The 23,502-nt window shown below is 33.7% G+C and overlaps 1 protein-coding gene across 1 annotated transcript in view; it reads right to left on the reverse strand.

Annotated features, from left to right (window-relative positions):
* LOC110679566 (protein couch potato) overlaps positions 1–20,543 on the reverse strand; it is a 592,279-nt gene extending 571,736 nt beyond the window's left edge. Inside the window, exon 1 of the mRNA XM_021854566.1 lies at positions 19,848–20,543. The gene's annotated coding sequence lies outside the window, so the exon portion shown is untranslated. The remainder of the gene's footprint in view (positions 1–19,847) is intronic.
* Between the last annotated feature and the right edge of the window lie 2,959 nt (positions 20,544–23,502).

Raw genomic sequence — 23,502 nt, forward strand, 5'->3', positions numbered from 1 at the left:
TCCATATCCGCCTATTTTCACACAGAACTCCTTAGCTCTAGTCAGCCTTGGAACACTTAGCTTTGTGTTGAAATCTTTTTTTTTTTCGCCCTGCCTGACGAAAGAAATCAAAATCAACTGGTTTTCTACAAATGAGAAGAACATTTTTTGTTTTGATTTTAAAAAGATAATCTTCAGCATTCATGGTTTTGTGTCATGATAAACTTTTCGAATATATCTTTGAGTTAAAGTTAAATTAGACTTCTACCGATGATCTTACCAATAATCTTTCCAAGGCTTTATCAATTCACATTGGAATTTGTCTAGGCCTAGGGATTTAATAGAAAATTATTCCACATATTCGTCAGGAATTCCTTCTAAGATTCCTCTTTATTTTGTTCAGCATATTTTTCTTAAGTTTTTCATGCAACTTCTTCAATACCCATTCCAATAATTTATTCTATTATATTCTTGTTTTTAGTTCAAATTTCTCCATAAAGTCTTCAGTAATATCTCAAAATTATTTAAGCTTCTATTTTTTTTCTATAGCACAAATTCATTTATGACTTCATTCAAGAATTTCTATGATATACCTACAAAAATTTCACAATGAATTTGTTTTTCTCTAGACATCTCCAGTAATTTATCTATGGAATCCTGGCGTCACTTTTGTTTTAAATACAAGGAATTGTATCTTTAAAATGATCGAAAATTTCATCAATAATTATGCCCTGGAATTCTTATTATGTTGAGACTCACTTCAAGAATCTTTTGTTTAGTTCCCTGTAAAATTTTAGTAATCCCTTAACATATTTTTTTAGAAATTGATACTGATAAATTTAAAAAAAATGCCTTTAATAACTCCATAAAGTAATCCTAGAACCCCTTCAAAATCCATTTTTGTATAATTTTCCCTGATGAGATGCAACCTGTGACAAATCTAAATGATTGTTTGGAGAAACCTATGAGAACTTCTGCAAAAACTTTTATAGATATTCTTCCAGAAATTCCATTTTCCATCTGAAATTATTATAGAATTCACATCGAAACAGGAATTTCGTTGAGAACATCTCTAGCATTGTCTGCGGCAGTGATATTACAAAAAAATACTCCAAGGATTTTTCAAGGAATTCGAGTAGTTTTTGGAGATTATCCTACAAATTTCTCACGAAATGCTGGTTCGATTGCTTCAAGGAAGTTTTCAGAATTTTTCAGATAGTTGGATTTTTTAAAGAAATTTTCCCTGTTATTTCTCCAACTATTCCTTTTCCGATTATTCTAGGAATAACTTCAGGTATCACACGAAACGGTTCTCATTACAGTTTCTGCAAAAATTTACTTAGAATCAGATCCTATTCTTAGAACTTTTGATTCACTTCGGCAGTGGGGTTTTATGCTTCTATTTGCAAAGTTTCATATGATTCAGCCAAGAAAAACATGTCAAAGCGTATCATGGAATATCCCAAATAGCCCTGCCTTCTATTTAAAGAACTTTTTATAAAGTTCAGTAAAAATCCATATGTTAAGATTTCCTTAAAAGTTTATCTTATATATCCCGCATCAATTTCTTCAGGAATTATTCCTGTGAATTCTCTGAAATATGTTTTATTAGATTTCCTCTATAAGTACATAAGAAAATAGTTCAGAGATTGTTTCAGGATGTCATCTACTGCTTCAGGTTGATCTTGACCAAAAATTAATCTGCGGAATCCCAAAGATATTCCTTAAGGTATAACCTCGTAAATTATTTCCTTAAGTTTTCAAAATATTCTTTAGAAAAGACCCTGGTATTTATTTGGCAGGTATTTTTTATCTGAATGGATTGCACACTGGTCCGAATCGACAATTTAGCCGGAAAAAAGTGTTTTCTCTGTTCTTGTCGATTCTAGCCGTTCGATTCAAATTGAGTTTTAAATTTTCAAGCAAAAAGTTGAATAGGGTGGCCCTTATTTAAGTTTAGTTTTTGACTCAATCATTTTGGTTTGATGAAATTTGTGGCTGTTTTCTTCTGCAAACTTTGAGAAAAAGTTATTTTGAAAATTTTTTGATCTAACTCTTCATTTGAGCTTCGATTTTGAAAGCTTTTGCTTAGGGTGGACCCAAAAAATTAATAATTTTAGTCTAACTTTTTTTACACTTCTCCATAAGATTCAATATGAAAAAGTTGTGGATCCTAGATAAATTCTACAACTTTGCTGGAGACAGCACGCCGTAAATTTTAAAATCTTGTGAGTTACAGGCGAATTTCGAGTTTTTAAGTGTATTTTTCAAGTGCCTTTTTTCAATTTACAAAAATTACGTTCTCACTGTTTTTGCATCAAAAGTTGCCTATTGTATGGCTTTTTGAATGCCACTTAAAGAAAAAATTTATCGAACCAACTCCATGAGTTATGGAGATTTCCTAGTTTTTCACTTAAATTTGCTTATAACTTCAAAATTACAAGAATTACAATCTTGCAATGTTCAGCAAAAATGTGAATCATCTCTTTCTCTACAACTCTTCTGAAGACCACATTATCGTTAAACTGAAAATAAAAAAAAGATGAATTTTGGGTCCATCATAAGTTGAAACTTTCAAAATCAATTAATTAACTCTAATGAAGAGTTAGCTTAAAAGTGTCTTCGACAAAGTTATTCAAAAAACATTTTCTGAAAGTTTGCAGAAGAACGCAGCCGCAAATTTCTTCAAACAAAACAGTTTGAGTCAAAATTTAAGCTTAAATAAGGGCCACCCTATTGAACTTTTTTCTTAGAAGATGCACAACTTAATTACGAATAACTTCTCTGAAGACATCGAACGTCCAAAATCAACGAGAATATACAAAATATTTTTTCTTTCCGGCGCTATAGGGTGTCCCAGAAAGTATGGGCACGACTTTGATAGCAAATATCACAATATTTTTCCAACCAAATATATTTTTTATATTTTTGTATTTTTCCTTGGGGTATTTCAAATGATGTTTATGAAAATTTTGTTTGATAAAATAATTTTTTAGATTAAAATTTTTGACATTAGAAAATCTATTCTTATCTAGCCAGCACAGACCCTACTTTAGAGTTTTGTTGGAACTTAACTAATAATAAGTGTTTTTATCGAAATCCTTCAATGAGGTGAGTTCAAGTACATTGAATCAAAGATGTTCCACAAGAAGTTTTGTATAAACTTTTATTCGGCTTTGCTAGAAAGCACTTGTAAAAATTATTAAATTCTAAAAAATCGCTAATTTTCCTCTCCACATAAGACAAATTCACCAAATCATATATTTTCAAGTATTTTTAATATAAATAAAAACAATTCATTTCACATTTACTTCTGCTAAATATCTATACTTTTGGATAGGCAATACAAGTTTTAGATTTTTACGGAAGAACTTGGTTTGACCCTTTCAGAAATAGACCACAGCTGAAATCGGATTTTAAGTTTCCATTCAAATTTCATATGCTTAAATTTATGATTTCCAATAAAGTAAGCTATATTCTGACCATTTAATGATGAATATATTTTTTTAGATTTTCATTTTACGTACTTCATGTCCTAGCACAATAATTTTTACAACATAGTCGCTCAGATATAACGCGATTTATGCAGACCTGATAAGAGGAGCTCCCAGAAATGTTACACCACATACAAACAGGTAGCGGGAAAATTACACAAAAATAAAAATCTGCTCTTAATACGTGTGAGAGTAATATGTGTGAAAATCAGATTTTTGTCTGCCTAGTTTCGAAATGGCAGTATGGTAAAGTCGTTCCCATACTTTTTGGGACACCCTATAATGGCGATTTGGACCAAGGAATTCTTGGTGAAATTTATGTAGTAACACCTTGGATTAAGTTCTGAAGGAATCTTTTAATTTAGGATCAACGGAATTTTATGGAGAGGTTTAGGAGTTTCTAAAGAAATCCGAAGAAAAGTTCTTATGTCTGAGAGTACTCTTTTCTGAGAGTGTTGATTGGTATTAATTCTGCAAGAATTCCAGAAAGTATGGCAGGAACAAAAAACAAAAAATAATAAAAAAAATAGTTTTATCAGAGAGAATTTTTGGGGAAATTCTCAGATATATATCATAAAGAATCTTGAATTAAATTCCTCTCTGTTGAAATAATTCTGTACAGTATTCTTGAACATGTATCACAGAGTCCCTTAACAACTGGGAATAATGTATAACAAACGAATTTCAACGATATCCCAAGAAACAAAAATAGTTTAAATTTTAAAGAAATTTTTGAAATTATTGAAATTATTGAATTGATTCTGGTATTAAACATTAACAGTATTCCTGAAACAGTCCATAAAAGAATTCCGAATACAATTCCTGAAGAAGTTCGAGAAAAAATATTCGAATGGTTTATGGAGGAGCCTGTGCTTCAAATTTTAGTATGAAATTCATCATTAACGTTTTCAAAGTTTTTCACTTGATATACTACATAACCGGAGGAAAAAATAAAATCAAATCCTAGACAAATCTTTAAAGGAATCTCAATATATTTTATTTAGGAGTGACATTCAGAACAGATGTTGATGGAATCTATCTTAAGAATTCCTGAAGGAAATGTATGAACTTAATATAAGAATCTCTAATTTTAGATTATTTTTTTTTCTAATTCGACATTTTCCAAACCGTTAATGTACACGTAAGTCAGACATCAAATTGAACCTTAACTAGTTTTGTACTCCACTTTGCGCACTGAGAATGGAAAAGGTGGATTTTTATAATATATTAACGACAGGTAGAGCTTTTGTACCACCTTACTCTATTACTACGACTTCGACTATAAAGGTCTAAATTATCAATATTTGAACTTTAGAATGAAACATAAGACGGAAACGGGCTTCCACAAAGTTATTTGTATTAGTTAGGCCATGAGTTAGGCCCTTTATTTGGTGTTAGGGTGGTCAACGTTTTCATAGAAATGGTGTTACTAATATTCTTAATTGTAGAAATTATAGTATACCTGCTCCAATAAAGTTGTAGATCATTCAATTTCAAGCAACTTTGCCAGAATAAAATTGTTAATGTCTCTTGAATTACCCGATTCAGAGGTTTTTTCCTACGGTGTCATAGGGTGGTCCAAACAAAACTGGTTTTCTGGCTCTAGCGTCTAGAAGAAACTCGCTTTTTCCTTCCATTTGAGAGTTATAGTTGTTTTTCTCACAAAAACATTCCTACTTTGATTGTGAATATTTCTGATTGTGGCAAAAATAAAATAATATCTTCTGATAGCATTCAAAAGACAAAATAAAATTGTACATTATATCAAAAAAATACAGATGTATTATTTTTTAACCCTAATGGAATGCCTTGAAAAACAAAGGTAAAAACTTCAATAACTTTTGAGCTAAAATAGATATCATCAATACTATTGCATGGAAATTTGGGGTTTGTTACGTTTTAAAAGTCGTTCATAGACTACTTTGACGAAAAATCGGAAATAAGAAAGATAGGGCAATCAAGCTGTTTTGAAGATTTTAATCGTATGTTTTTTTATTGTTTTGCATTTTGGGCATGAAAATTGAATTTTAGACAAATATGATCTTCTATTTACAAAATTGTTTATCAAAATGTAAGCTTTAATACTGTGTTTTTTTTTTTTTTGACTAGGATGGACCACACGATCACATAAATAATATAATCAACTTTCTTATTTGCAAAAATAATGGTATATACTCTCGCAAAGTTGTAGAATGTCAAATTTTGATCAACTTTGCCAAATAAAGTTTTTCAGTAGCTCAAAATTTGAACAACATAAAAAAACACAACTTTACATGCAAAAAGTTTGTTAGTATCTATTTTACTTCAAAAGTTATTGAGTTTTTGTGATGAAAATTATTTGTTTTTGTTTTTTTTTTTTTCAAGGCGTTTTATTGGAGTGATAAAAATAAAAGAAATATTTCATGGACTATTTTGATGAAATATGTGAGTTGAAAACGCTAGAGCTAGAAAACCAGTTTTTTTACCACCCTATGTCGCCGTAGGAGACAAGCTCTAAATCGGACATTTTAAGGGATACAAAAAAACTTTTTTGACAATGTTGTTTGAAGTTGAATGGTCTACGACTTTGCTGAAGCATGTATAATATAATTTCTACAAACAAGAAAGTAAGTAACACAATTTCTATGAACTAATACAAACAACTTTGTAGAAGACTGTTTTCGTCTGTAGCTTAAAATGCATCTCTCCGCGTAAAACTGATTTCTGAACCATAGAGCAACGAAAGATAATCATAATGCAAATACATCTCAATATTCATAACTCAATGAGGCTCATGAGCCTCTGTACGTGCCACAAAATCTTTTGTTCGTTCGTTTTTTTATATAGCGGAAACTGTTGGTAGAATCTTAGTGAGAAATTCCAAGAACGGTTCTAAGGTGTTCTAGCGGGATTCTGAGTTTCCTTAGCACAATTCAGAGAAACATCGATGGAATCTAATTTTTAACCAGAACTTGTTATATTTAACTTTAGCTAAGCACATTTCTGAGTTTTAAAATTAGTTTAACCTCAGCAATGGTTTTTTTGTGCACTTTCATATATATTAATTGAGAGGCCAAATTGTCATTTTCGCACTTATATATGGTGTGATAGACACGATGATATACAGGTCGGACTCGATTATCCGGAGTATCGATTTTTTTCACTCCGGATAATCGAATCCTCTAGATAATCGAATCAGTAAGAAAAAAATTGAAATCTTTGATAAAAGAACTTAAATATCATCCTTTTTTGTTGTTTTATTTATATGATGCGGTGGCGAAGCCAGAAATTTTTTTCTAGGGGTACTAGGGGTCTTTACAAGAAAAAAAAAATTTTGACCAGCAAACCCACTTTTTCAAACCCCCTTTTTCTTAAATACGTGCTAAACTGCAAAAACATTCATATTATATATTGCAATACCAAATTATCTCAAATTTATGCAAAAAAAATTGAAGAACAAGAACATCAAAAAATAAATTCCGTATAATCGAATCCCGGATAATCGAGTCCAGGCAGTTTAAGTAAATTTACATAACGAAAAGATCTTGAACCGAATGAAAATCGAACCCAGAAACCTTCAGCACGGCTATGTTTCGTAGCCTCAGACTTTACCACTAGGCTGAGGAAGGCTCCTTGCTTGATCTGCAAAATGTATTAACTCACCAACTTCAGAAACATAATCGAATTTAATATCGATTCGGCTGATGAGCGGCTCGCTTGTGTATTTTACAAAATAAGTTCATGGGCCACAATTAACGTTCTCGATAATCACTGTTTGAGCACAACTGGCTTATGTTTTGCAACAATTTGTTTGGTGTATAAATTCATGTCACTTCCGAGATAAAAAATAAACGATGCAAAACTGAATTTTAGAGGTGCCCAAGAGGCTGTTCACCCAATCAATACCGCACTACAAACTACTTATTTATGAATTTAGAAAAAAATGCAAAGTAATAATATATTTTGTACAGTTTTATCGGATAACTTTTCGAAGCAAGGTTGTTTAACATACACAAATATAAGAATAAAATTCATCTGAAATTTTGGATAAATGAGAGGTAAAAAGAAGAAGAAAAGAAATAAAAAACGTTAAATGTAGACGCTTATATCTCAAAAGCTGTTTTACATAAAACGATATTTTCTTCGTTAAAGATCTGCAACAGGGGTAAGGCTGCTATGTTACGCATTGGTTAGTTGGTAATTCCATCGCATGATGGCGCAATCACAGAAAATATTATTCTCTGATACCCCGATTTTTATAATTTTTTCAGACTGGTTTTCAAGATATTTGAAGAAAGTTCATGTGCAAAATAAACAACTCGATACGCTCAAATGTGCGAAAAAAATCACAAATCGAAGAAGCACAATTTGAAGAGCAAGGATCAAATCCTTTTTATCGATTTTCAAAAAAGATTTTACACATCATTACCTTATGATTATCGCAGCACTCCTTGGAAGTAATATGTTTTGTTAAACCTGTTGCTCTTATGGAAAATGACTCCATCAAAGTTCATCACAAACAGTAACTTTAAAACATATTGAATTTAGAAAGAAAACCTCAAACGTTCCTCCTTTCTCTTTTGTAACGTCAAAAAGAAAAATAATCCAAATACATCTGTTTTACTACTAGTTTCGTTTGTGCTGCAAGGGAGGGTTCATTAGAGGTTGAAGTGTTTAGTTGAATAGCAACTCAAACGTTAATTAGGAACGTATGAATTGAAAAAAAAAAAACATTTGAACATATCGTTTTAATTTTATCACATAGCTGTAGGTATCTTGCCTCAAACGAATTTCATTCCCAAGCATAACTCAGCGAACACCAGCTCCTATGAACAGCGAAGAAAGTATGCAATACCCTCGTTTATTGATTCAATGAACCTTCCGTCCAACCAAATGGAAAGCACGAGCTACTCGCCGACGAATATTTTAATATCAAACCCCATTTGGATTGTTTTGTTATCAGTTCGATGAACGACATGATGGCTAAGTATGAAGAGCAATCCAGTAAAAACAACGATAAATAACAACAAGCATATGCGCATTTTTGTTCGGTTCGGGTATATTTAGTGCAAAACTTGGCGTTTCGGAATCGTTCAATCGAAACGCGAACCTTAGGAAGGAATTTCACCCACCCACTCCACGTCTCGAGGCGACGTCTACAATTGTTCGGAAAACCTGTGGTGTGGACTCTTACTTTTAGTTTTTTTGCATTTTACGCTTCTGGGCGATGAGAAGCGGTGAATGCATGATATATTTCAAATAAATTGCAATTATGTGACTAGACAAAACACAATAATACGTACTTAGCCACGTGACCGTCAAGTTCTCTTTATTAAAAAAAACTGTATTACAGATTAGTATTAGTAATCACAATCTTCTATTTCTGCGGTTAGTGCTTAGTATAGTTTTAATTCTAAATTTTTTATATATTTCAAGCAAAATTTTTCATGATAGCTCAATTTTGTTTTACTAAATAAGTATGTATGTGTTGCTTAATACTGAAAACAAAATATAATTAAATGATACCAGAGTAGAATCTTCAAATATAACAAACATTACTTTTTTGACTGTAAAACACTTCGCTTCCGTCCTTTTCAGAATTTTCATAGGAAAACAGTTCATAAGAAACAAATGGTCTACCAACTAGCGGATTGATTTCAATGTGTTTCTTTTTCGACAGCCACGCAGAAGCGCTTATATCGAACAACCACGCGAGCCTATGTTTATAGCTTGCCGTGAGTTATCGTTACCATAGGAACAAAATTATAGAGACGATCATCAATAAAAAAGGTAACGTAAAAACCAGTGTGGTGAGGGAATCGGGGGTAATATGCACCCTTGAAGCAAAAATCGTCAAGTAACGGTTTTCTAATTAAAACATTTTTTTATGAGCCGTAATGCTTTAGGCTACCTTCACGTAATTTGTGGACGGCGTCTTACTTTCACTGTATATGTGTCATATTCGACATAATAAGCAAGGTTGAACTATACTTGTAGTTTATGATCGGATATTTCAGAAATATATGCCTATGATTTATGAAAATGTTATCATTTCAGACGACATTCATTCCACAGCTTTTGTGTTTTTCGAGCTCGTGCTATGAGTCAGAGGTAAGGTAACGGACGAGTGTAGAGAAATCAGTTGATAGCTGATTATGGAAGCAAAACGATCGTCGAGAGAAATGTCGAATGTTTACAGCACTGGTTCCGATCCTTAGCAGACATTTTTACAAAGGCTTTTCAATCTTGACAATATTAAAAACTGTTATTTTGTTTGGTCCAACGTTTCGGGCCGTTTGGGATCTTCATCAGGGACTCAATTGTTACAGTTCTTTTGTCCAGTGTGGTTTGGTAGAACCTGTAACCTGTCTACCGAACCGAAACGTTGCACAATGGTCGGAAAAAAGTGAAGTTTGGCCAAAACTATTTTTATCGCTTTAATCGATGAAATATGTACTCTGAATATGTTATTTGGCGTTTTTGTTGTTTCACAAGGGGTTATTCACAAATAACTTAACCTAAAAAAAAGATTTTTTTTTAAATTAAAATTGTTATAAAACTGGGCTGAAAGTACAAGTTTTGTTTATATTCGATCGAGTTTGATCAAAATGTGTATGAATAGTGGTTAAATATATTTTAAATATACTTTGTATGAAAAATATCGTCAAAATATATGTAAAATATTGAATTGTTCAAATGGCTCTAACTTGCAAATCAGCAAATTTCTGCAAAAAATTCAAAGGTTTTTTGTAAGATCTAAGGATGCTTTTTGATGTGCAATATTCGAAACGACGGCGACATGACGCGACAAGAGCTGTTTTTCATGTTCAAAATCATCAAAACTACTAATGTGTAATATTGAATAGTATTAAAACTTCAACCAAATATTTTTTTCCATCCTAATGCTCGATACAAGTGTTGAACCATAAGCTTTCAGATAGTGGGTAACTTTGGGGAAATATTGCATTCCGAAATTATAAATGTTGTGCTTTATTTTATTGTTACATATTTCAATTTTTTGACTTCAGCCAGTTTGCTGTCATAAAAGTCATATAAATTTAAATTTTAGTTCAATTTCAAGTTTTTGGTAGTTTTGGCCGCCCCTTTATATGGAGCCCGACCATTGTGCGTTGGACAAATAAAATAACAGTATTTAATGTTGTCAAGGCTGAAAGCCAATCCAACATCAACAAGAAACTACAGTCGAACAACATGCATTTTTACAAACAAATTCCTAGAAAAAAAAACTTTCAACTCTCGCCCTCAATGGCTTTAAGGTAACCAAATTAGTAGCTCATCGTTTTTGAACAAATTAATGAACAGAGATAAAAACTATCAGCACTACGAGGTAGGAGAGATTTTTTCCATAGTAGGTTTGTTTAAAAAACGTGTTAATCCATTCATTTGCTCAGAAACAACGAGCTACATCAGTCATGCTAAAATGTTTCGTAGAATGTTCATCGACATTCCGAAAAATAATTTTGCCCCAGTGGTGCATGTTACTCTAGATACCCCCCTCCGCACAAGGTGGATAAGTAGTCATAATGTTCTGTGTAACTAAACATATACCTACCAACGTGATAGAGAAATGAAACCAACTAAAATGTATTAGGGGAAAGTGGTTGGATGTTTTGTTCCAGAAAATAGCGTCTAGCTACTGAAATCCAAGAACCCTCCACTCTCCTAAATTGATGTTGCTGTTGGTATTCTAGTTGAAATTCTCGTGACTGCACATCTCCCTAGAGGAGTCCTCCAATAATAAAACTGTTTCAAATAAACTTTAGCTACCGTCCGAATATGGCCCAAATTGCTTCGAATACATAAATCGATAAAAATCAATTAATGTATGGTTGCTGTAGAGAGAACCTTATATAGCAAGAGCCTGGTCGTTGTCCGGCGCGTCGTGGAGGAATGACGCGATAAATTGACATTATCAATAATTTAATTGAATTAAGCTGGTGCCATAGAATCAGAATTGAATTAAGTAAGTTGTTGGTTAGCTCTCTTGTATCGGGTCAACGATATAACGGCTCCCACACGTTCAACATATGTGCATACATGGGTGATTCCGGTAGTAAAAGTATAAACGGGTAGGTTGACTCAATTAGCCTATCTTTTGTCTTCTCAGAGTCAGTTTAATTGTTCACAAAAGGATTGAAATTACCAAACTCAATTACTATTTCGAAATTTCAAATTCGATGAAATATTTTCCCTTATAAGAAGCATCACCAAGAAGTCGGCTTTTTCGGTCATTTCGAATCACATTGTATGACATGCTAAACTCTGATCACTTTTCTTCTTCCTATCAGTTATCGATATCACAAACAATGTGTCACCCCTGTTTTCTTCACCCATATTTTCGCATCGAAACAGGGCCGGCTTATAAATAGTAATCATCAAGAAAAAGAGGTGATCAATGATGTTTGGGAAAAAGGCGAACAAGAATTTCTGAGATCTTACATCCGTTATTTAAAGATTTGAACCCCCCGAAGTTACGATTTGCTATTATTAGTAACGTTTACAGTTTTGCGTGCCGACAGCAAAGTTTCAAAATTCTGTAAGATATTTCGAGCAGAATTTAATGATGTTTTCAGAAATGTTTTGACTTTAATTTAAAATTTCTGGCTGCATCGAAGGTTTTAAGTAATGGAAATTTTAGAATAAATGCAAGAAACCTCACCAGAAATTTAATAATAAAAAAAGTTACATTAATTTACTTGACAGAAAATGTGTTATCCTTAAGGAGATATCAGTTCCGGTAGAGACCCTTACATTACCAGAATAGCATGCATAATCTTTCAACGGCTGAAAATTCATGATTTTCTACCCATAAATGAATAACTGTTAAGTTATTAATTGATTGATACCTTTCGACGACTTCGACGGAAGTGAAAACTGTCAAATCATGAGTTATGAAGTGATTCTGGCCATTTCTGGACACTCAGAGACAGGTTCCGACAGAATTCCAGGAGGCCACTCTTTAAACCTCTTGTGTCGTTGTCGTGTGACGGTTTGAATTTCATGATTATTTACACAGAAATTACGGGGTTGGTGGTTTTATGGCTACCGCTTCAGATAAACAAGGAGAAGATCATGGGTTCAATCCTTGGCCCGTCCCTTTCCACGTACTTTGTAGTTTTATCTTCAATTTCACTCTATCACACTCAACCTATTCGCAATCGCTAGAACCTGAGACGGATAAGAATCCTTTTCCCTATGCTTCCACCCTTCAATCATTATAGCATGGCAATGTACTAAGGTCGTCGAATGACATTTGGTCGAAAGTACATTTAGTCGAAATGAAATTTGGTTGAATGGGATAACGTATATTTTTTTAATAATATGAATTATTGCCTGTTATTGAATAAAAAAAATGGGACATTTTTGTAGTCTTATTTTTAAATTCCATACACCTTTCTATTTGCAACTTGAATTATGCCGAAATCTAGAATTTCAATGGTTATTGAAAGAAACTATTTAGTAGTATTTTTGTACATTGACTGAAATACTTAGCTCCAATAAATTTATTATTCTTTTAAAATATCATCATTCGTTGTAAAACTTATTAACAAGTTATTGTATTACTCAACGATGTGAACATAATGTTTTCTTTATTTATTATTCTTTTGACATATCATCGTTCTTCGTGAAGACTATCAGCTCATCTAATAGAAGCATTCGGAAAGAGTGCTCGGGATCATAATTTGAATTCCGGATCTCACGGACGTGGGTAAGATTTTTGAATGCGGAAATCAGAAGCGGCAGGAAAAATATGCTTTAAGAAAATGCTTTCAAGCGAATTGAATGTTAGGTGTAGGTAACTCTTCTTATGGCTTATTGGATTATTGTGACTTCCAGCTCTCTAGCAAATATATGGCTTTACTGACAATGTTGATGCCCTCGGGTGAATAACAGAGTTTGCAGTAGAAGCATTGAACTAGTAAAAATTAAAACTTTGCTGATTCTATGTGTCAGGTAAGGGTAACTGAGGTGACAAAAGTTGGCTTGTATCCATTGAAGATCAGCTTATCTCGAAACGCAGAACATTCCTGAACGAAAAAGCAGCATGAAATGTCAAAAAAGGCTAGAGGTTGCTCAAAATGTTGGAAGATCGTCAATCAAATTGAATAACAAAATATTGCGAATCGCATATGGATTCTTGGTAAAATGGATGACACTTTTTCAATTATTTAATCACTCTTGTATTAGAGACAAAATGCTACTCTCGACAGTAGTCAGACTAAATGTAAAACCTTGTATCCATACTATTTACATTCGAGCACTATCCTTTCCACGAAATGTCAGTTCGTGTTGGGGATTTTTTTTATTTCCGTACAAAGTGGGCCGAAGGGTCTCAGATTTCCATGAAATTTTTTCCACAGGCAGGGCTCATCAATATATGAATAAAAAAATGAGAAAAATTCAGGGTCGCTTATTTTCTCGGAAAACTCATTTGGATTTTTTTTTGTTTTCCTCTGACACTACTTACTATGAAAAATCATAACTCAAGAACGAAGCATCGTAGAAACAAAGTTTTTTTTATCAAAATGTAAGCAAATTTTCTCAGGAATAAAAAAATATTAACTGGGAAAAGTTTTCCACAAAATTTTCCACCGTTGAGAAAATTTGTAAAGAAAAGCCAGAAAAACTATGCTCCAACTTGCGGAAAATTTAAAAAAATATTTTTGAGAAGATAATTTCATAAGCTTTAATCGCTGAAATTTTTGAAATGTACTTTTTTTCGTTTTTGAATTATGGCCAATTTTGTAAAATATGTGCAAATGTGCCATTTTGAGCCTTTTCTTTGAAAAATCAAAACTCAAGAAAGAAGCATCGTAGAAACAAAGTTTTTTTATGAAAATGAAAGCAAATTTTCTTAGGAATAAAAATAATATTAACTGGAAACAGCTTTCCACAAAATTTTCCACCGTTGAGAAAATTCGTAAAGAAAAGCTGGAAAAACTATGTTCCAATTAGTGGAAAACTTTCAAAAAAATATTTTTGAGAAGGTAATTTCATAAGCTTTAATCGCTGAAAATTTTCGAATGTACTTTTTTTTCGTTTTTGAGTTATGGCCAATTTTGTGGAGAATGACCATATAAGCATTTTCTTTGAAAAACCCATATTTCAATCGAAGCATCGGAAAAACAAAGATTTTTTATCAAAGCAATTGCAAATTTTCTAAAACATCTGAAAAAAAAATATGGGATTGGTTTTAATGAAGTATAAGTTGGAATGGATGATATTTTTCATGAAAAATTCCACCGCTAAGAAAAACTGAAAAAAACTGTTTCTGCCTCAATTTTTCATTACACTGAAAAGGGATTCTTTCTTTTCTATGGTACAAATAAGATTTTTTTTTAAATTTTATTTATTCAATTATTCAGTATATAACTTACATTTTCATATTAATACTATCAATTTTTTCAACCGGGAAGATTGTCTTTGGTTGCTAACACCAGAAGATTTTTGTTTCTTTGTATTATTAAGAACAAAGCATGCTGTATTTTCTTGGTTTTCATGTGCATCTGAGAATTCACTAGCAAAAATGCTTCGTTCGTCGTGATGGTATCGGTGGCAACATTAAGCGATGTTAGTATTAGAAAGTCATATATATCATGTTGTTTCAGTTTTGTCAGTTACACTTACAGAGAAATTTAGTTTTCTATGTATTCTTGATTATTCTAAGTTTAATTTAATTACATATCAATGGATTGCAATCAATACATTGGCACATAAGAATTGAAATTAAATATTTTGTGCAATATCCATCCATCTACAAACAACTTTCTAGAAGACCGTTTTCGTCTAATGTTTCATTCTAAAGCTCTATATGAATCTTTCCTCGTGAAACTGTTATCTGGACCACTATGCATTGTATTTCGATTTACGAGCAAAGCTTTCATTAAGTTAAGGACGATCCATCAAAATCTAGTTTAACTTTTGAAAATGATTCAGCATAGAGTTTAAAAATGTACATAATAAACGACAATAAAAAACATACATATACTGGGTCATATACTGGGATCGTTAGTAATATATCGTCATATTTCCTTATTAGTTTCATTATTTGATTGTTTAATGGTGTTCATTTTACCACGCCAAGCTATTGTGCAGAAAATAATTTAAAAATTGTATCGTTGACGTAAAAGTTGTCTCCTAATTGCATCCTTTAAATGTACCATTAAACATTTTATTTTATTCTCTTAAATATTCGTTCGTGATAAAAAAAACTCACTCAAGCCTGATTGCTCTGAAATCAGCCAGGTGTTTATTTTATCATTACCACTTTGTCTAAAAAACTTGAAAAATTTCTGGATAAATAGTAGAAAATGAAAATTTTCTTAAAACTTCGCCTTCTTACACACTTAAAATAAATCACAGTATCCTGTGAAATAAATCACCGAATTTGAACTGTAAGTAACAAAAATACATATTTTCCTGTAAAATCTACTATTTTATAGACAAAATTCGTGAAATCAACTATTTTACCAGAGAAAATCCGTGAAATCTACTATTTTACCTAAAGAAATCCGTGAAAAACACAATTTTACGGTAAATCTGTGAAATACTAAAGAACAGTTCGGTGACAGCATTATTTTCACCGAGTTTCGGTGAAATCGTGTGAAAGCCGCTCTGGCAGGCAAGAGCTTCCTTTTCTTTAAGTTTTTGCACACCCCTATCAAGTAGTGAAAGCTGGCTTAGTGGTAGCAAGTCTGCTTCCTGATAGGAAGGTCGAGTGTTCGGTTCCAGGTCGGGCCATTTTCTTGTTTTTCTTTATGATTTTGTTCAAAGACTTTACAGATTGTTCGGTGATTTTTCACCGTACCTTCAGTTGTTGAGATTACGGTGAAATTTCACCGTAATCCGTAATTTTTTTAAGTGTGTAAAGTACGATTTATTCCCGAAAGATTCGTGCACAACCAGGTAAGAGTATTTTTTATCGCCCCTTACATAACCTTTCTCCGTAATTTTCGTCCTCGCGTCAGAGCTGGCTCTGCTTCATTGAAATGCGATGAGAATTGCGTGTCGATAGCGAAGGGACGAATGACACAATGCAATGACTTATGTGCCGTGCACAGTGTGCAAGTCACCGTTCGTGTCCCTTGCTTCCCTAGGGGTAACGTACCTACCACCTGTCTCACTGTATTATGCCTTCGTCTGGTTTCCACTTCACTACACGTCAAGTCGCCTTGGAACTATTTTTTTTGTATTCTTTCCCTCTCTCACATAAGGTTTGTAACGCTCATACCTGTTTGCTTCCCGTCAATGTCCTGCAAAGCGCATCGCATCCTTTCTTCGAATGAGACCAGCGTTTAGTTTGAGACTGGCTGGTTAATTTGAATGTAATTTGAAAGAGACGGGTTTCGGTAGCGGACTTCGGGGCAAGTGAGCCACCCTTGCTTTTTATAAAAACTACAATATATTTTCCCTTTCCTTAACAATTTTCTTTTTCTTGGCAGTTACGTCCGCACTGGGACAGAGCCTACATCTCTTAGTGTTCTTATGAGCACTTCCACAGTTATTAACTGAGAGCTTTCTTTGTCAAAGTTGCCATTTTCGCATTCGTATATCGTGTGACAGGTACGATTATACTCTATGGCCAGAGAAGTCAAGGAGATTTCCATTACGAAAAGATCCTGGACCGACAGGGAATCGAACCCAGACACCTTCATCATGGCTTTGCATTGTAGCCGCGGACTCTAACCACTCAGCTAAGGATGCGCTATGAGCTTAACATTATGTTCCCTTATAGTTCACAATACAATGATCAAAATATGATGAAAATTGCTCTATTTTTCACGTATTTACATCGACTTTTGCAAAGACAATCAAATTTTAGTTGATTTTTATAAGATTTCGTTGTTTCTAAATAGCATGGTAAATGGTAAATTACTGTTCATCGTGAAACTATTCAAATGTATACGTTATTGTGGCATTTGAACGAAAAAAATATTTAGTTTTATACACGAAATCCAGTTTGCTTGAAAGGTATACTTATTGGGGCAAGTGTGGTACCTATTTGGTTAACACAAATTGTTGAAATAAACATTAAAAAAAAGTAAACATCATCAACAAAATCATAATAATAAACCAAAATGAGGCACCAATAGTGATTTCTGAAGTGTAGTAGGGGAATAACTAACATTTTCGCCCCCCAAAGTGATTTCTCAAAATATTACAATTACATCTTTTAGGCTTATTAAGTACCGTTTTACATCTCTACATTAATATTTAACCGTTATTTAGTGCTGATCTAGTGTAATATTATACATATTCGCAGTAATACAAGGGTAATACATATATTGTATTGAATGGAAACAAAAATAACCATTTTAGTTATTCGAATTAAGTAATAGAGAGTTACACATGCTTTGAACCTTGTTATAAAGCATCCACTTATTCCGGTTAAATTAAAATTATTTTTTAAAATATCGATTAGCGTCTGCTTTGTAAGTAATATTAATAGGAAATAAAGAAAATTTTATTGCAAGTAGAATTACATGCGATGTTCATTCGGTGGCCGTCTTGCCCCATAGTGTCGAAAAATAGGATATTTCGGATGATATTTTACAAGCTCCAAAATTAATACTTTTCGAAATTTCATTCTTTATAAATGGCACAGTGATTATAAAAAGATGCAAAACTAGCATCATGAGGCTGAATTGGTGGATTTTTTAAGCTTTAGGCATAGTAAGAGAACAATTTGCTTAAGGTGGCACACCTGCCCCAAATTCCGCTAACATGATTGTTTTTCGTCTTCGTAAAATAGAAATTGTTTCTAAGAATGAGTGCAACTTAGTTGTAGCTGATAAACGTATTCAACAGTATCAGCGTGGTTCTAAACCTGAAGAGCACGTGGGCAAAAACTATGACCGATTGAATGAAATGCTTGCTTTTCCCATACTGATTCCCATACAAGTTTTGAAGGGCTTGTGCTGTCTCAGTTTTCATCCAAATGAGCTCAAATTTTGGGAGGGCACTCAGAATTTGACCTAGAACCGAATGAGCGATGTGGAATAAAAACGATTTTTTGAACCACTCTAGTGGGTAAAAAAACAAGAAAGAAAGAGTGACAGAAAAAAAATTCTCGCATTTTGTCGCCATGTCGCTCATTTGAAGATTTTTGTTATGAATTTTGAGTTCAATTTGTACTTCTCAGATGAACATTGAAAACGCCTCATTTTTGCTTCGCAGAGGAGTTTCTGTCAATCCCACCAACTGCGCAAGGTGGATACTTCTTCGTAAAATCATACAAACGATACAGATTTTTTTTGGGCAAATTTAATTCCTCATTTCTATTCATGTTCTGAATGGATCAATTGAATTATCGGTTGAAAAATGAACCTCACTGGCAATAAATATCAAGTACCACTTACAGCTGGCTATAATAGACAGAAAGATTCGCAATAGTTTAACTGAGACATCATCATCCAGGTACAATATTCATACAACGATGAACTCGTTTTTAATGTATATATTTTGTGTTGATACGCCGAAACAAATTACCAAAATGATAAATGTGCTTCTTCTTCATGGCATTACGTCCTCACAGACACATGACCTGTTTCTCTACTTATTACTGCGTTAAACCGGTGAAGGTCGGTTCAAATATCAAATGATTATGTTACCGTTTTGTTTCAAATTCCGAACATGAATCATATTCCGAACAGTGGATATTGCAAAGGTAAGAATTGATATAAGGGCCCAGATAGCCGTAGCGGTAAACTCGCAGCTATTCAGCATGACTAAGCTGAGGGTCGTGGGTTCGAATCCCACCGGTCGAGGATCTTTTCGGGTTGGAAATTTTCTCGACTTCCCAGGGCATAGAGTATCTTCGTACCTGCCACACGATGTACGCATGCAAAAATGGTCATTGGCATAGTAAGCTCTCAGTTAATAACTGTGGAAGTGCTCATAAGAACACTAAGCTGAGAAGCAGGCTCTGTCCCAGTGGGGACGTAACGCCAGAAGGAAGAAAGGAAGGAAGAATTGATATTCTCACTACTTTTAAATGTAGAGGACTTGCATGATAGAAGAGTTGATCATCCATTTGAGTGTTTTCTTGAAAAATCTCGAGAGTCCGCGGCTAAAAAGCGATGCTGAAAGTGTCTGGGGTCGATTCTCGGTCGGTCCAGGATCTTTTGGTAATGAAAATTTCCTTGACTTCCCTGGGCATAGAGTATCAGAGTCAAGGCATAGAGTACCTGCGACACGATACAAATATGAATGCAAAAATGGCAACATTGGCACAGAAAGATCTCAGTTAACAACTATTGAGGAGAGGAGAGAATCAGGCTCTGTCCCAGTGAGAACGTAATGCCAAGAAGGAGAAGAAAAAGTCGAATGGACGTAAAGTCATAGGTCGTTCCGAATGAAAGAAGCATTACTTACTGGTATAACGCCTAGACACGTCCTTTGTTGGTTGAATTGAATCTTGTAGTATGTTTTGTTGTATCGGAGAACTGTTTATTCACTGTATGCACAAGCTAATTGTTGTAGTTCAGATATCTTCTACTTATATAAACATTGACGTTCTTCACAAATCTATTTTTGGTTCTCTTCTTTTTCCCGATCTATGTTGATCGTTACGAAGTTCCAATTGTATCAACACACTAACACAAACACACACATGAATATTTTCTTGTGGTACAATTGTGGCGCTTTTCAAGCAATTCTTGCAAGTTTCTCAACCAAAATACCGTCGTTGCGAAACCACGGAGGGCACCCCACAGAAATCTTCTAGTTTAACACCATTGAATGATTGTGCACCTTCGCGCTGCCAAGACTTTCAAAACTCGTTGATGATACTTCTATTGCATGTATATCTTGTCACCTCTATCAAATTAAGTGGTGGCTAAAATCAACACTTCTCGAATTAAAAGTTTCACTGCACCTAACCACTGCACTTAACCACTTTCTAGCTTTTAAATCTAATGATATGTATGAGAATCACGCTTCTCGGATAAAGATTAATAACAATTACTTCCGAACTGCAATGATATGTATCGGTTTCATTTAATAGGACAATTTTCAGCAAACGAAAGCCCGCTGCCGTGTACACATTTTCTATGATATGTAAAGTATTGGACAGTTCAATTGAGTGATAAAATGGATGAAAGGATGTGCGCAGACGCCGTGTGGAGCCAAACGTCAATCGTTCACTGAAGGATACGGCGGGAGCGAATGCCACCCTACACTGGCATCAATGTATGTTTGGTGGTGAATAAGGATAACGAGGGGTGTGATTAATTTGTGTTCTCGGCCCATTGATAAGATTTTAGAACAAAAAGAATATGCAGTCAGAGTATTTTATCTTTATTCATAACACTGCGGAACACGGTTTTTGTCTCAAGCTCCAAAATACCGCTACTCACTTATTGATTTTTAATCCATTGCCGTCTAGTTTTTGAGATATTGGCTGTTGAAAATGCAAAATATGACTATTTCAGCCAAGTCGCATGCAAGTTTGCCAGCTTGTAAGGCAATTTGTTTGCCGAACTCAAATTTCATATGTATGTATAACAATACTTACCATCAAAGTTTATAATACTTTCAATGCGGAAAAGTTTTTATTTATGATTTTGAAATGTACTGTATTTTGCCAAATAAGAGAAAAAAATTGTATGGAGACTGCAAGCATGTTGAACAAAACGGTTTAATCTAAATTTAATCGTGCATATTTCAACCAAATTATGTCTAATATGAGTCCTATTTTGTATGCTTGGTGGATAAGATCACTACTGGAACGTTTTTAAGAACAGCATCAGATTCAGCAACCCCAAATCTACAAGAGACACATAATTTGATCCTTGAAACACACAAACATATTAATTTTGTTATGCTGTGTAATTTTCCGCAGTTACAATCATTTGCAGCTGACTATTGTTATCAAACTGTTTCAGTATGTTCTTTGAAACGGTTCTTACTAGGTGAAGTGTTACAATAAATTTGTTGTAAGTATTATTTATTTGGTGCAATATTCATATTTGTATGTCTTCAAGTTTCCTATTGTATCTTTTACCTGCAAAAGTTTTGCTTACGGCCAGAAATGCGCATGAACAAAAAACCTGTATAATTAGTACCGTACTTCATCAGCGTGTACTTGAAAATTGGGAAGAAGTTTATTACTCCCGTATCTACGTAGTCTACACTGCTATATTTCGATTCGAATAATCGTTTTTTTCTGTCATGTCGTGTTATTTAATAGCTACTCTTGATTTCCCTTAATTTGATTCACAATTCAAAGCGATTATACCATAGAAAATAAGGTTGTTTATTGGAATATTTGATCAACTTTTGGTTTCTATTGAGTTTCTTAAGTAGGTACTGCAGGAATCCAACCAATTATTCCTTCATTGATTCCTCCAGTAAAATGTTTACTGGGATATCTCCAGGAATTTTTCAGGAATTCCCCCAGAGATTTTTTCAAAGATTCTTTGAGTTGATTCTCCTGATATTCAACAAAAAATCCTTCCTGAGAACACGACGATCCCTTCAAGGATTACTTCTGACATTTCTCCAGAAAATCCCCGGGGGCAAATTGATCACTATTTTAAATTTGTAGTAGTGTTATCCTCCGGAATTCAAATATTGTCAAAAAAATAAAAAAATAAACAATTTCATGAGCAAAAATCTATACTTGCTATGCTGTATGATATCAAAAATGAGTTCAGTAGTCCATACTTAAGCTTACACAATATTTTAATCACTCAAAGTTGACATGTAGGCCTAGCACCAATGGATTGTTTAGCACCGACAATTCCAACTGTATTTCTTACACCTTCAAAGAGTCTGAATATTTCTATGCGAAACTGACCCTAATAAAAATGAAATAGTTCAAAATCATCATTAGACATCTATAAACTAGAAAACATGGAATGTCTGCGGCGCAAACGAAACCTTCAGCATCCTTGGGAGGGAATGTTTGTTGGTACCGACCTGATCAAATTTACCCCAGTGATTATGTTCGCGCACATAAGAGCGTCTAAATGGATTGTCGATGTCTCATTAATCACTGGAGTTCCACAAATGATAATCACTTGGAAGTACGTGTTCTGAATGTCTGATAACTGAGGTTTATTGGTCTGTTAAGTCAAGTCTGTATTGCACGGATTATCTGAATATCTATACAAGTACTTAACTAAACACTTGGACGTATATTTCTTAACGTTTAATATAACAAACTATCACATAAGTAGTATGATCAGACGCGAGACAGAATAACGGCACGGTTGTATACTATTTTGATACTGGTTTGGTCTAGAATATGGCTGGGGTAAAATACTGTTCGACTGACTATTCAACCTTAAATCCCATTGTTCTGTTTGAGGAAAGTGCTTATGTACATGATCAATTATTGCATACTGTTTCAATTGTCACATTGTTACATTTTACCGAACGTACAGTGAAACCTCTCTAATGTGGATCTGAATTCAACTTAAGGCTTCAACAGATTAGTTTGCCCCCGGATTACGGTTCTTGTAAAGATTTCCTCAGATAGTCCTCTAGAGATTCTTCTATGATTTTTGATCTTTCTACCAACTTCAAGGAATTCACCAGAGTTTACGTCATCATTCCTCCACAAAAATCGCTACATAAATAATTATTATTCCAAGGATTTTCCCTAAATTCAAGGAATTCCTCCAGAAACTCCTTTCTTGACGAGATTTCTGGGAGAAATCCTTGAATGATTTCCTGGAGGAAATCCCTCAACAATCCCTGAAGGAATCTCTAGGAAAAAAAATAGAGTAGATTAATTCTTGTAGGAGTCTTTGGAATGATGCACGAGGAAATCTCTAGAGGAATTACTGAGGAAGTCCCTGGAACAATTTCTAGAGGAAGCCATATAAAGTAATCCTTGGTGAAATTCCTAAAGGATTTGATGGGTAAATCTCTGCAGGAATCCTTGTATACATTTTCTAACAGAAATCCTAAGATTTTCCAAGAGAAATTTCTGAAGAGATTTTTATGAAGAAATCACTGGAATAATCATTGGAGAAATTCCATGAGAAAGCTCTGAAGGAGTTCATAAAGGGATTTTCCAAAC

The sequence above is a fragment of the Aedes aegypti genome, chromosome 3, assembly GCF_002204515.2.
Source record: "Aedes aegypti strain LVP_AGWG chromosome 3, AaegL5.0 Primary Assembly, whole genome shotgun sequence".
Classification (NCBI taxonomy): domain Eukaryota; kingdom Metazoa; phylum Arthropoda; class Insecta; order Diptera; family Culicidae; genus Aedes; species Aedes aegypti.